The 13,230-nt window shown below is 41.0% G+C and overlaps 1 protein-coding gene across 2 annotated transcripts in view; it reads right to left on the bottom strand.

Moving 5' to 3' along the window:
• LOC144688602 (docking protein 5-like) overlaps positions 1-13,230 on the bottom strand; it is a 510,185-nt gene that overhangs the window by 108,033 nt on the left and 388,922 nt on the right. The window lies entirely within an intron of this gene.

The following is a 13,230-nucleotide window of genomic DNA, read 5'->3' as shown; positions in this document are numbered from 1 at the left end:
AACCCGCTCAGTGACCAAGAAGGATAAACTCTAAAATACGTGGTCACTCATGCAGGAACTTCCCCCAACCCCAGGCCTCGCAGGTCAAAATTTGCTAACAGTGCTCTGAATGAAATTACATTTAGTACTCCTAATGCAGGAAACCTATGGCTATATGCCACTGCCAACCTTCCATGGCAACTCATGGGGACACAGTCCCATCTGTGACTTTGTCTGGTTTGTGCCTGTGGCCCCGGTACAACAGCAGCATGAACTGTGGTAATTCAATCAGCATTGGACCACTGATAGAGTGTGAAACTATCGTATAAACAAATCCAGAAGATTGGCTGTTAAACGGATTAACACAGTGGAGTGTACTTCTAATTTTAGCTTCTGTATTCCTGCAAAGCCAGACGATCTATTTTCCCACATCATCTACGTTACCTATTTTACCCTCAGCCCACCTCTCAAGCCTGCCCAAATTCCACACCTCAGCAAGTTCCAAACTTATTACTCAACACCATCAATTTTCTTTCCAAACAACAATCTATCTTAAACCATGATAAAAAAATAAAAATATAGTACATTGACAACAAATACAATATTGATCTAATTGAGAGACTTAGCATTTTAGCACGCTCACCAATTCAGCTTCATGCATTATTCAGTCTGAGCTAATGATTGTTTCTATTTCGTGTAACAGGAGACCTTGCCACATATCCCCTATTTATTTTGTTGCAGAGGTGAAGAGCTTGAGCAGTTTCTTCCCGACTTGCTCACCTCTTCCCCTGCACAATTTAATCCTTGAGATTTAGCCCTTATTAGAAGTAAATCAAGTCAATAGGATCATCAATTCCAGTTTACAGAACAATTACTTCATTCAAGACAGATCACCAACAAAACACAAATCTGTGCTTCAGCCCTCACCAAAGTTCTATTGCAAATTAATAGGAAACAAACAAGTGTGGTAATTTGCAATTTAAATTATTTAATAAAGAAACTAATAATACACAAATTAAAATGACAGAGTCTCCTGGAAAGATTTCACTTAAGTGATCTCACTTAAGGCTCAATGCTCTAACACAATTGAAAAGAGTTACAAATATACGGTGCAGACACTGCGATCTTTATATTTCTCATGGGCAAATGTAATCAACATGTCTTATATAATACACAAAACTAATACCTATTAAAAGGAACCCATGTCAGTTGAATTGCCAGCAACTTTAATAGTCAGCTGATGTAGATGGGTGCACAAATAGTTATCCATATCACTTTTTCACGTTGATAATATTTATACGTATTATGTATCATTGACAAAATATACAAATAACAGTGAAAATTTATCCCTATTAAATGGTCATATTTGGCTTATTCATAAGCTGTTCCAGCAATGATCAAATTATTTATCTATATTCCAAAGCATGGACTGCTATATTATTCCTTTGTGGTTATTGCATTAAAGTAATTATGTTTATTGATGGTTATCAAACATCTTTCAAAATGATAACTTTCATGTACTTATTACAAAACTCACAATACAGCCTTGATGAAACCTGAACTGACATACTGGCAAGGTGCATTAAACACTATCCTGTTGTATGTTGGTTGTGACTGACTAAGGAACATTTGCTGAGACATACATGTTCCTGAACAATAACTAGTTTATTGGATGAACAGAACTGTATACAGATATACAAGCCTAGGTATTACTCAGTCAAAGCCATAAGCATTCTTCTCTCTTGACCTTTGATCACGTATGTCTTACATCATCATATGGGCAATACTGTTTCTCCAGTCCCAAACTTTAACCCTTTCAACCCTGAACACTCTAATACTACACATCCCAGTGTTCAAAGTATCTCAGCTGTGGCACCTTTTTGCCAATACAAATTCAATTTGAGCCTGAAATGTTAATTCTGTTTTTCTATCTCTCTACAGATGCCATCTGTCCCGCTGAGTTACTTCCAGCATTTGCTGTTCTTCTTACTGGCCGTTTTACCTGCGTACGTGAGGTTTGGACATATAGTACACTGAAAAGATACAGGTCAAATAGTAACACCTCCAGTTAAGTATTATTTTCTTTAGCACTTTTATATTTTGTGCAAGTAGTTTCTGCAAATTGTAAATAGTCTCCCCCATTATTGGAAACTAGATTTGATTACCAAACCATACTACACACTAACCAATCCAGCCTTCATAAGAAACAGCATGATGTGCTTTGCCATGTACTCATTACTGCTGATAAGTTTGCCATTTAAGCCTGCCACATGCAGTATGGCAACCATTTTATGACAGAAGTTTTTGCTTGCAGTGCAAAAGTTACCCCTAGTGCGATGTGATGTTTTATATAACTTCCCCTTTACCACTTGATTGAAGTTTTGAAAGTTTATTTGTCATAGTTTTTTTGCTCATCTGTTGAAACGGGGAAATGTTCTTGTTTGAGCAAAGCACAATGATCTTGTCATATTTACAGGCCATATTTGAGTTGTATGCATTAACCTATTTTCTAACTAACTTAACCTGCAACTGTGAATTAGATCTAATTAACATATTCTAAAGTACATTTTCCTACAATACACTATTGTAGGAAAATGCATTTGATTTATAGGCAACTATCCAATTAACTTAATTTGTACATGCAAGTTCAGCCAATTAGCATACTTCATTAATATGCTACTGCTATTAAAATAATGATTATGTACTGCAGAATGTGTAAAACAAGTAATTGTCTTCTTGAGATATGGGGAAAGCCTAATTAGCATATCCTGCAGAAACAAATCTGATCTAATGGCATAACTTATTAATAAATTTCTCACTACTGGCAGAACAAGTTTCGCAACATTAACTTGTTGTTGAGCTGTTGGGAAAATGGTAGTAAAATAGGGGAGGCAGTGGCATAGTGGATCTGTCACTGGACTAGTATTCCAGAGACAAAGGGTAATGCTCTGGGGACCTGGGTTCGAAATCTACCACGGCAGATGGTGAAATTTGAATACAATAAAAATCTGGAATTAAAAGTCTGATGATGACCATGAAACCATTGTCATTTGTTATAAAAACCCATCTGGTTCACTAATGCCCCTTTGGGAAAGGAAATCTGCTGTCCTTTCCTGGGCTGGCCTGCATGTGAGGCAATAAATGCTGGCCGAGCCAGTGATGCCCACATCCCATGAATGAAATAAATTAACAACAATGATGTTGAGACCACCTATGCTAACACCTCCTCCTTCCCAATAGCTTACTTTATCCAAACAACAAAAAATGTTGATCAGGTCTTATTGTTAAATCCTCAGTGGAGATCTAATTATAATCTGGAGTGCTAAAGGTGTATCTTTGGTGTATGTCCACATACTTGGTGCATTTTCTAAAAAAAAACATATTGAAGGGCAATGAATTATGAATTCTTCATAAAATGTAATTGTTGGCTTGCCTGATATTTTGTGAACTTATTAATAAAATGGTAAGGCCATTTGTTCTATTTTTCTCAAATGGCCGGATAGATATACTAACAAAACTGGAAGTGCTGCAATACTCTCCCTCTCGATCTCCAGGTACCATGCCCATGGTTAGGCTTGGCAAGGTACTGCCGTGGTTTCCTGGTGCGTTCTGCAGGTTCTGGCTGACCAGGAAACTCTCACTCTTACCATCTGCCATAGGAATATTGGAAGAATTTGCAGGTTAATAATCAACCTGCTTGGCCATATTATGAATGCACCTTCATGGCTATCAAGTACAAATGAGACTCAAACTCAGAGCTTCTCACCCAGAGGTAGACATTCCAATGAGAAAGAAAAATTCCAAGGGGAGGGCCCACCGTCTGTGGTTAACTAAAAAGTTAAAGACAGTATCAAATTTAAAGAAAAAGCATACAATTGTGCAAAGACAGGTGGCAGGTCAGAAGATTGGACAGAATATAAAGAACGACAAAGAATGACAAAAACATTAACATGGAGGGAAAAATCAGAGTACAAGAGAAAGCTATCTAGAAATATATAGATGGGTAATAAGAGTTTCTATAAATATTTAAGTAAAAAAAAAAGAATTAACAAAGTGAGCATTACTCCTACAGAAAGAGTGCCTGGGGAATTAATAATGGAATGTAAGGAGATGGCAGATGAATTGAACAGATATTTTGCATCAGTCTTCATGTAGAGGATACAAGTAACATCCCAGAAATAGCTGTAAATCAGGGAATGGAAGGGAGGGAGGAACTCAGGAAAAATCACCAGGGAAGTGGTATTGAGCAAATCATTGGAACTATAGGCTGACAAATCCCCGGGTCCTGGTGAACTTCATCCTAGGGTCTTGAAAGAAGTGGCTAATGAGATAGTTGATGTGTTGGTTTTAATTTTCCAAAACTCCCTGAATTCAGGGAAGGTTCCATTAGATTGAAAAATAGAAGATGTAACTCCTTTATTCAAAAAGGGAGAGAGACAGAAAGCAGGAAAGTACAGGCCAGTTAACTAACCTCTGTCATAGGGAAAATGTTAGAAGATATTATTATAGATGTTATAGCAGGGCACTTAGAAAAAAATCAAGTCAATCAAGTAGAGTCAACATGATTTTGTGAAAGGGAAATCATGTTTAACTAATTTATTAGAGTTCTTTGAAGGAGTCACATGTGCTGTGGATAAATGGGAACCAATGGATAACTGTATTTATTTCAAAGGCTATTGTGGAAAATAAAAACTCATGGTGTAGGGGGTAACATATTGGCATGAATAGAAGACTGGTTAGCAGCAGGAAACAGAGAGTTGGCATAAATGGGTCACAGGGTTCAGTGCTGGGGCCCCAACTTTTTACAATTTATATAAATGACTTAGATGAAAGGACCGAAGGTATGTTTGCTAAATTTTCAGTCGGCACAAAGATTGGTATCGAAGTAAGTTGTGAAGAGGACATAAGGAGACTACAAGGGGACATAGATAGGTTAAGTGAGTGGGAAAAGATCTGTTAATGGGGTATAATGTGGAAAAATGTGAAATCATTCATTTTGGCAGGAAGAATAACATAAAAGCATATTATCTAAATGGTGAGAGATTGCAGAACTCAGATTCAGATGGATCTGGGTGTCCTCACGCATGAATCACAAAAGGTTAATATGCAGGTACAGCAAGTAATTAGGAAAGCTAATAGAATGTTATTGTTTTTTTGTGAGGGAAATTGAATACAAAAGTATGGAGGTTATGCTTCAGTTGTACAGGGCACTGGTGAGACCACATCTGGAATGCTGTGTACAATACTGGTCTCCTCACTTAAGGGAAATATGTAAATGTGTTAGAAGCAGTTCAGAGAAAGTTTACTAGACTAATGCCAGGGATGGGTGGGTTGTCTTATGAGGAAAGGTTGGACAGGTTAAGCTTGTATCCACTGGGATTTAGATAAGTTAGAGGTGCCTTGATTGAAACTTGTAAGGTCCTGAGGAGTCTTGACAGGTTGGATGTGGAGAGGTTGTTTCCTCTTGTGGGAGAATTTAGAACTAGGGGTCACTATTTAAAAATAAAGGGTTGCTGATTTAAGACAGAGATGAGGACAATTTTTTCTCTCAGAGGGTCATGAGTCTTTGGAACTCTTCCTCAAACGGTAGTGGAAGCAGAGCCTTTGAAAAGTTTTAAGGCAAAGCTAGATAATTTCTTGCTTAACGAGGGGGTGAAAGGCTATCAGGGGGAGGTATGAATGCGGTGTTGAAATTCCAATCAGATCAGCCATGATCTTATTGAATGGCGGACCAGGTTTGAAGTGCCGAGTGGCCAACTCCTGCTCCTAATTCATATGTTCATATGCAGGGTCGATGCCACTGCACCACAAGACCTCCTCACTGTTATATTACCACTTTGGTTTCCCCTTTGTGGTAATAAAAAAATGGCAATAGAAATTGAAAGTGAGTTTGTGTGAGACCCACTCAATCTGTCTCACAGGTTTTGAATTGTCGCTCTATAAAAAATAACTCCAGTAAAGTGTTAAGTTTTGTCTTTAAAATGTTGAGGGTTATCATGCATTTGGTAAATTTAGAGTGCTCTAATAGTTTCATAGGCCAGGATTTCCTGGTTGGCGAGCGGGGTGCAGGGCGGAACTCCCGACGTCATCCCGATCCAATTAAATTTTCAGGTAGGCGGGGGCTCAGCAGAATCAGCTGTGCACCCGCCAACCTGTCAATGGCCAATTGAGGCCATTGTCAGAGTCATTAAACTAATTAATGGATCTGCCCATCCAACCTTAAGGTTGGCGGGCAGGCCAGGAGCCCTGGCAGGCAGTAGAAAAAGCATGAAACCTCATCCATGAGCAAAATGTAATTAAAGTGTATTTAAAAGTAATGGACATGTCCCAACTCATGTGACAGTGTCACATATGTGGACATGTCAGGGAATTTTTTTTTCTCTACTTTTCAGATTTTTTAATGTACAGCTGATCTCCCTGAGGCAGCACTTAGCCTCAGGGAGATGAGTGCACTCTTTCGTACACATGCGCGAAAGAGAGCACTCTCGGCTCAGGGAATCCACCCCCTTGCCCACACAGGAAGCACACAGCACTTCCGTGCAGATGTCACACTGGGCGGGCCTTAATTGGCCCGCCCACGTAAAATGGCGGCGTGCCCCCAATTGGGGGTGCCGATCGGAAGCGCGCCTCCGCGCACCCGCTCTTAAACTTTCCCCCCAACGGGGGGAAAATTCTGCCCATAGAGTTATAGAAGCTTCAACACGCTCTGTGGTGGGATGGGAACAAAGAAGCAGGCTTGAGGTTTGGAAACCTTGAAGGATGGATTTATTCAGTTCCTGCCGAATTTACCAGCTGGACCTGCTTAATATTTTTTGCTTCCTTATCCCTACCACAACCAACTATATTGAGAGGTTGTCAGGTGGGTAGACCTTTGGCACTCGGCCACAACCTGGGAGCTGAGAGGAGGGAGAGAAGTATTGGAGGCTTCAGGGGGAGATTGGAAACGTCAGGGGAGGTGGAAAGAGATTGGACGGATCGGTCAGGGAGATGGCAAGGGAGTGGGTGAAGCAAGTAAACTGGATCCAGCAGGCCTCGCTTTCCTTGGGAAACCCAGCTGGCCATGGTTAAATTGAGAATGGTGATTAATTCTGAGGCATACAGCATCATTATACAATTTGACTAACCAATTTGCCTCTATGAGCAGTTTGGCTGGCAACCCATCTCTGCTCCAACCGGACGTGACCCGACCTGAAAAATTTGACATCATTTGCCTTCAACAGTTTTTCATCTGCATTCAACAGCGTTCATTGCACTCATTTGCTATCAATTACACTCAAAAGCAGTCATTTAGCCATCATTTGACATCAAGTGCATTCAAAAGCAATTATTTAGCCATTATTTCAGGTTTTCAGTCTTTTGCATTTACCTTGATAAATGTAAAAATCCAACGTAGTCAAAACGTCCCATTCCCTACCCTCCAAGATTACAGCAGTGCCGTTCTTCCCTCCCATACCCCCTCTCTCTCCTAACTTTCTCCCCTCCTTCTCCCAGCCCCCTTATCCCCTTGTCCTCTCCCCTTTTTCAACCTCCACTCTTTCCACCTCCCTTCTTTCTCCCTTTGCCCTTCCCGTTCCCCCATTTCCCCCTCTTTCCTCACCTTTCCCCTCCCTTCTTTCCCCCCATCTTGCCCCCTTTCCACTCCCCTCTTTTCCCCGTATCCCCTCCCCTCTTTTCCCCGTTTTCCTTCCCCTTTCGCCGTTTCCCCTCCCCTTTCCCCTCCCACTCGCTTCTCTTCCTCCATCCCCCCCAACCAACCGAAAATCTCCATTTACAGGGCTAGCTGGGAAGCGAGAGAAGTAGAGAGGTTGGAGGGGGTAGGGAGGGAGGTCGGGGAGGAGGGAGAGAGAGGGGTTAGGGGAGGAGGGAGGGAGAAAGAGAGGTCGGGGGGAGGGAGGGAGAGAGAGGTGGGGGAGGAGGGAGAGAGGTCGTGGAGGAAGGAGAGGGGTCAGGGGGAGGGAGAGAGAGAGGTCTGGGTGGAGGGAGAGAGCGAGGTCCGGGTGGAGGGAGAGAAGAGGTCGGGGGGAGGGAGAGAGGATGGGGAGGAGGGGGAGAGAGAGAGGTGGGGGAGGAGGGAGAGAGGTCGTGGAGGAAGGAGGGTCAGGGGGAGGGAGAGAGGTCAGGGGGAGGGAGAGAAGTTGGGGGGAGGGACAGAGGTTGGGGGGAGGGTGAGAGGTCAGAGGGAGGGAGAGAGAGAGAGAGGTTGGGGGAGGGAGAGAAGTGTTGGGGGGAGAAGGAGAGAGGTCGGTGGGGGAGGGAGATAGGTCAGAAGGGGAGAGAGAGAGTTTGGGAGGCTCAAGGCCTGGAGACTGGAGGGGTGGGGGGAGAGTTTGGACATGGGATGGAGGGGGGGGGAGAGTTGGAGGTTTGAAGGGGTGGAGAATTTGGAGGCTGGAGGGAGAGAGGAGAATTTGGAGGCTGGAGGGAGGGGGGAGAGTCTGGAGACCGGAAGGAGGGGGCAGAGTTTGGACAAGGGAGGAAAAGAGGGGGAGAGTTTGGATGCTGGAGAGAGGGGAGTGGTGGGGGGGAGATTTTGGACATGGGAGGGATAGAGGGGAGAGTTTGGAAGGTGGAGTGGGGATCATTTGGAGGCTGGAGAGAGTGGGGAGAGAGTCAAGAGTGGGGTGGGGGTGGAGAGAGAGAGAGGAGAGTTTAGACCCTGATACTGGAGGGAAAGAAATTGTTTAAACCCTGAGACTGGGGAGGGAGGGAGAGTTCAGACCCGGAGACGTGCGGAGGTGGATGGTTGGGAAGTATAGACCCTGGGTCCAAAATGAATTAAGAACTGGTGGTGCTCTCAAGATGTACTGTACAGCGAAAAGATTTTTTTTGACTAAGTGAAAAACTGAATAAGTTCAGATATTATTTAAATAATTAATTTCCTTGTATTTTTCAATGTAGACTGCTGAGGGCACTGGACAGCTTTGAGCGCAGTGGATAACCGAGTGCAAAAGATTTGAGTGCACTATCAAATTTGATGTCAAATTCTTTCCAAAGTAATTGAGCGCATTGAGCACACGAGTGTAAAAATGATGTAAAAGTTTTCAGGTAGGTGATTCAGCTATCACATTCTTTACAAATTTACACACCTTCCGACCAAGCCCACCCATCTTTTGGATTAAAATCCCCCACAGAGTCTAGAAAGGCTATTGAGCCAAATTGCTCTATACCAGTGTTTATGTATTATACAAGACCTTCTAAATCTTCATCTAACCCTGTCAGCACATCCTTCTATTCAATTCTCTCTCTCATCTGCTTGTCTAGATTGCCTTTCAATACATCTATTCCATTCACCTGAATAAGTGCTTGTGGAAACGAGTCCCACATATCATCATAACATAAAAAATAGGAATAGGAATAGGCCAATCAGCCCCTTGAGCCTGCTCTGCCATTCATTAAGATCATAGCTGATCAGATATGGCCTTAAATCCACTTTCTTGTCTGTCTCTCATAACCCTTGACTCCGTGTCTATCAAAAACCTGTCTAACTCAGCCTGTCTGTATTCAATGACCCTGCCTCCATCACTCTGGGGAAGGGAATTCCACAAACTCACGACCCTCTGAGAGAAATCTTAAATGGGTGATCCCTTATTTTGAAACTGTGCCCCCAGTTCTAGATTCCCCAACAAGGGGAAACATCCTCTCAACATCTACCCTGTCAAACCCCTTAAGAAGCTTAGATGTTTCAATAAGATCACCTCTCATTTTTCTAAACTGCAATGAGTAAAGGCCCAACCTTCTCAGCCTTTCCTCATAACTCAAACCTCTCATCCCAGGAATCAGTCTAGTAGCCCTTCTCTGAAATGCTCCCAATGCAAGTACATCCCTCCTTAAGTAAGATGACTAAAATTGTACACAGTACTCTAAGTGGTCTCACCAAGGCCCTGTACAGCTGTAGCAAGATTTCCCTACTTTTATACTTCATGCCCCTTACAATAAAGGCCAACATTCCATTTGCCTTCCTAATTATCCGCTGTATCTGCATGTTTTGTGATTCTTCTACAAGGGCACCCAGATCCCTCTGCACCGTAGTATTCTGCAGTCTCTCTATATTTAAATAATATTCTGCTTTTCTATTTTTTCTGCCAAATTGGACAACCTGAATTTTCCCACAATATGCTACATCTGCTAAATGTTTTGCCCACTCACTTAACGTATCTATATCCCTTTGCAGACTCTGTATTTTCCTCACAACTTGCTTTCCTACCAATCTTTGTATCATCAGCAATCTTGGCTAAAATACAGTTAGTTCCTTCAAGTCATTAATATAAATCATAAGTAGTTGAGGCTCCAGCACTGGTTCCCATGGTACTCCACTAGTTACAGTTTGCCTCCTGAAAATGACCCATTTATCCCGATTCTCTATTTTCTATTAATTAACCAGTCCTCTATACATGCTAATATATCACCTACAATTCTATGAGTTCTTATCTTCTGTAGTAACCTTTTATGTGGCACCTTATCGAATGTCTTTTGGAAATCCAAATGCACTATATCTATTGGTCCCCCTTTATTCAGCCTACTTGTTACATCCTCAAAGAACACTAATAAACTTGACAAACATGATTTCCCTTTCACAAAACTACACTGATTCTGCCTAATTGTATAATGATAACATGTTTCTCTGTTCTAACCATACACTTCAGTTCCTGTCATGCCCCCACTCGACAGCTTCAACCGTGTGAGCAGGCACAATGTGTTCATGCTTGTGATTTTTGTTTTGCAATTCCCCCTGTGCCTCTATATCCTTTTTATAATATGGAGACCAGAACAGTGCAGAGTATCCAAATATAGCCTAACCAAGGTTCAATATAAGTTTAACATAATTTTTCTGATTTTCAATTCTATCCCTCTAGAAATAAACCTCAATGCTTGGTTTGCTTATTTTTTAATACCCTTATTAACTTGTGCTGTTACTTTTTGGGTCCCTATTAGTTTTAATAATATGGCCACTCCAATTAGTACTCAGTACATTTAAATATTAAATATAAAATGCAGAATTTATCCTTTGGTCTGTGAGTTAGATTCACAATCAGGGAGCATAAATCAGGTACGACTAGGCTAGAATAAGAGAACATAAGGAAATATCAAGAGCAAGGAAGGTCTATTTGGCCCATTGAGTTTGTTCCCTTAGTATTTCAAATCTTTCAGTCTGGCATCCAGCTATGCTTTAAAATCCCCTAATGTCTTTGATTCTGGTCCTTAATGACCCATCATTTATCTCCTTTATATTTGAAATAATTCCGATTAAATTTTCCGACAGATGACTGCTGTATAAATGTGGCCTTGGACAAAAACAAAACCAAGAGAACATCAGGGCGACATTCAGCATTCTCTTTGACATAGAAAGAAAATAAACATTCTTAGGATTAATCCAAGGACAGTGAAGAAGCATTGCAAAACACAGCTATAGTGACAAAAACATCATATGAAATCCTTTAATTATGTACAAAGCAGGTGGAATATTAAAAAAAAAGTCAGACTTGCTCTTCAAAGGGTAAATCACACAAAATATGGGGGAACAAAACAAACAATTATGTGATGCTTTAAATACATTCCTTGCATCAGCCTTCAGATATATAGACCAAGTAAATTGACTCAAGAATTTATAACATGAAAATCTTCATATACATAAGAAGAATTAAATATTTTAAAACTACCCATGCCACATAATAATCATCTTAGAATCCTCAGAGACATTAGTCAAGAGATAGCCTGCGCACTGGCTAGCATTTTTAGCTGTTACATAAATACATTTGAGGATTAGAGACTGGCTAATGTAATTTTGTTTTTAAAATAGGCACAAAGCCAGGAATTTTAGTCATCATTCTGATATCAAGATGTTACCAATATTCATTTAAAGACTGAAAAGGCTAAAAGGAGTAGTCTGCGTGATTTTATATGAGTTGTTCCTCTCTCACAATCTAATAGACTTCTTTGAAGAGATAATTAGCAAACTAAATCAGTGGACAGAATTGCCTTCGATTTCCAGAAGGTATCTGTGATGTTGTACTAGTTGAGGCTTTTAAAGCAGCTTAAGCCATCAAATTTCTCCATTAAAGGATCTTAGTACAGTTTATTTTACAATGCTACTATTAAGTTAAGTTTAGTATTGAGAAGTTGAATTCACTGAACAAAAATGTTGAGAAAAGTGTATTAGTGCCATATAAAATCAACTTACATAGGAACATATGAAATAGGAGTAGAAATAGGCCATTTAGCCCCTCAAGCCTGCTCCGCCTTTCAATAAAATCATGGCTGATCTGCTTGTGTCTTGAATTCCACATTTCCCAACTATCTCCAAAAACCCTTTGATCCCCTTGCCTAACAAAAATCTATCTACCTCTGCCTTAAAAATATTCAGTGACCGCGCCTCCACCGCCTTCTGAGGCAGAGAGTTCCAAAGTCGCACAGCCCTCTGAGAGAAAAGACTCCTCCTCATCCCTGTCCTAAAAGGGAGACTCCTGATTTTAAAACAGGGGCCCCTAGTTCTGGACTCACCCACAAGAGGAAACATTCTTTCCACCTTGTTGAGACCGTTCTAAGTGCCCAGCAATAACTTTCTTAATCATCAATTCTAACACCTTCCCCACGCCAGACATTAAGCTAACTGGCCTATAGTTTCCTGATTTATACCTCCCTCCCTTCTTAAAAAGAGAGGTTATTTATATTTGCTACTTTCCAGTCTGATGGAACTTTCCTGAATCTAACAAGTTTTGGAAAATTAACACCAACGCAACTGCTACCTCATTAACCACCTCTTTTAAGACCCTAGGATGAAATCCATCAGGACCCAGAGACTTGTCAGCCCGCAGCTCCATCATTTTTCTCAATACCGCTTCCCGAGTAATTGTAATTTCACCAAGTTCCGCTCTCCCTTCCACCTCCTGGTTTACAGCTATTACTGGAATGTTTTTTGTATCTTCCATAGTGAGGCAGGAGCAAAATATTAGTTCATTTCATCTGCCATTTTCTTATTATCTACTATTAGCTCCCCATTGTCATTTTCTAGAGGACCAACACTCACTTTACTCTCTTTTCCTCTTAAAAACCTTAAGAAACTCTTGCTATCCATTTTTACATTTGTAGCTAGCTTCCTATTTTACTATAATTTTGTCCTCCTGATTAACCTTTTAGTCATTCTCTGCCTTCAACTTTCTCTAGAGATGCTTTAGAATAGAGAACTACAGAGTAAATGAAAGACAATAAGAAGAATCATAAATGTCCTACCCCCATCTCACACTAATTGTTGAA

The sequence above is a fragment of the Cetorhinus maximus genome, chromosome 13, assembly GCF_964194155.1.
Source record: "Cetorhinus maximus chromosome 13, sCetMax3.hap1.1, whole genome shotgun sequence".
Classification (NCBI taxonomy): Eukaryota; Metazoa; Chordata; class Chondrichthyes; order Lamniformes; family Cetorhinidae; genus Cetorhinus; species Cetorhinus maximus.
This window is presented reverse-complemented; position numbering and strand designations above follow the sequence as displayed.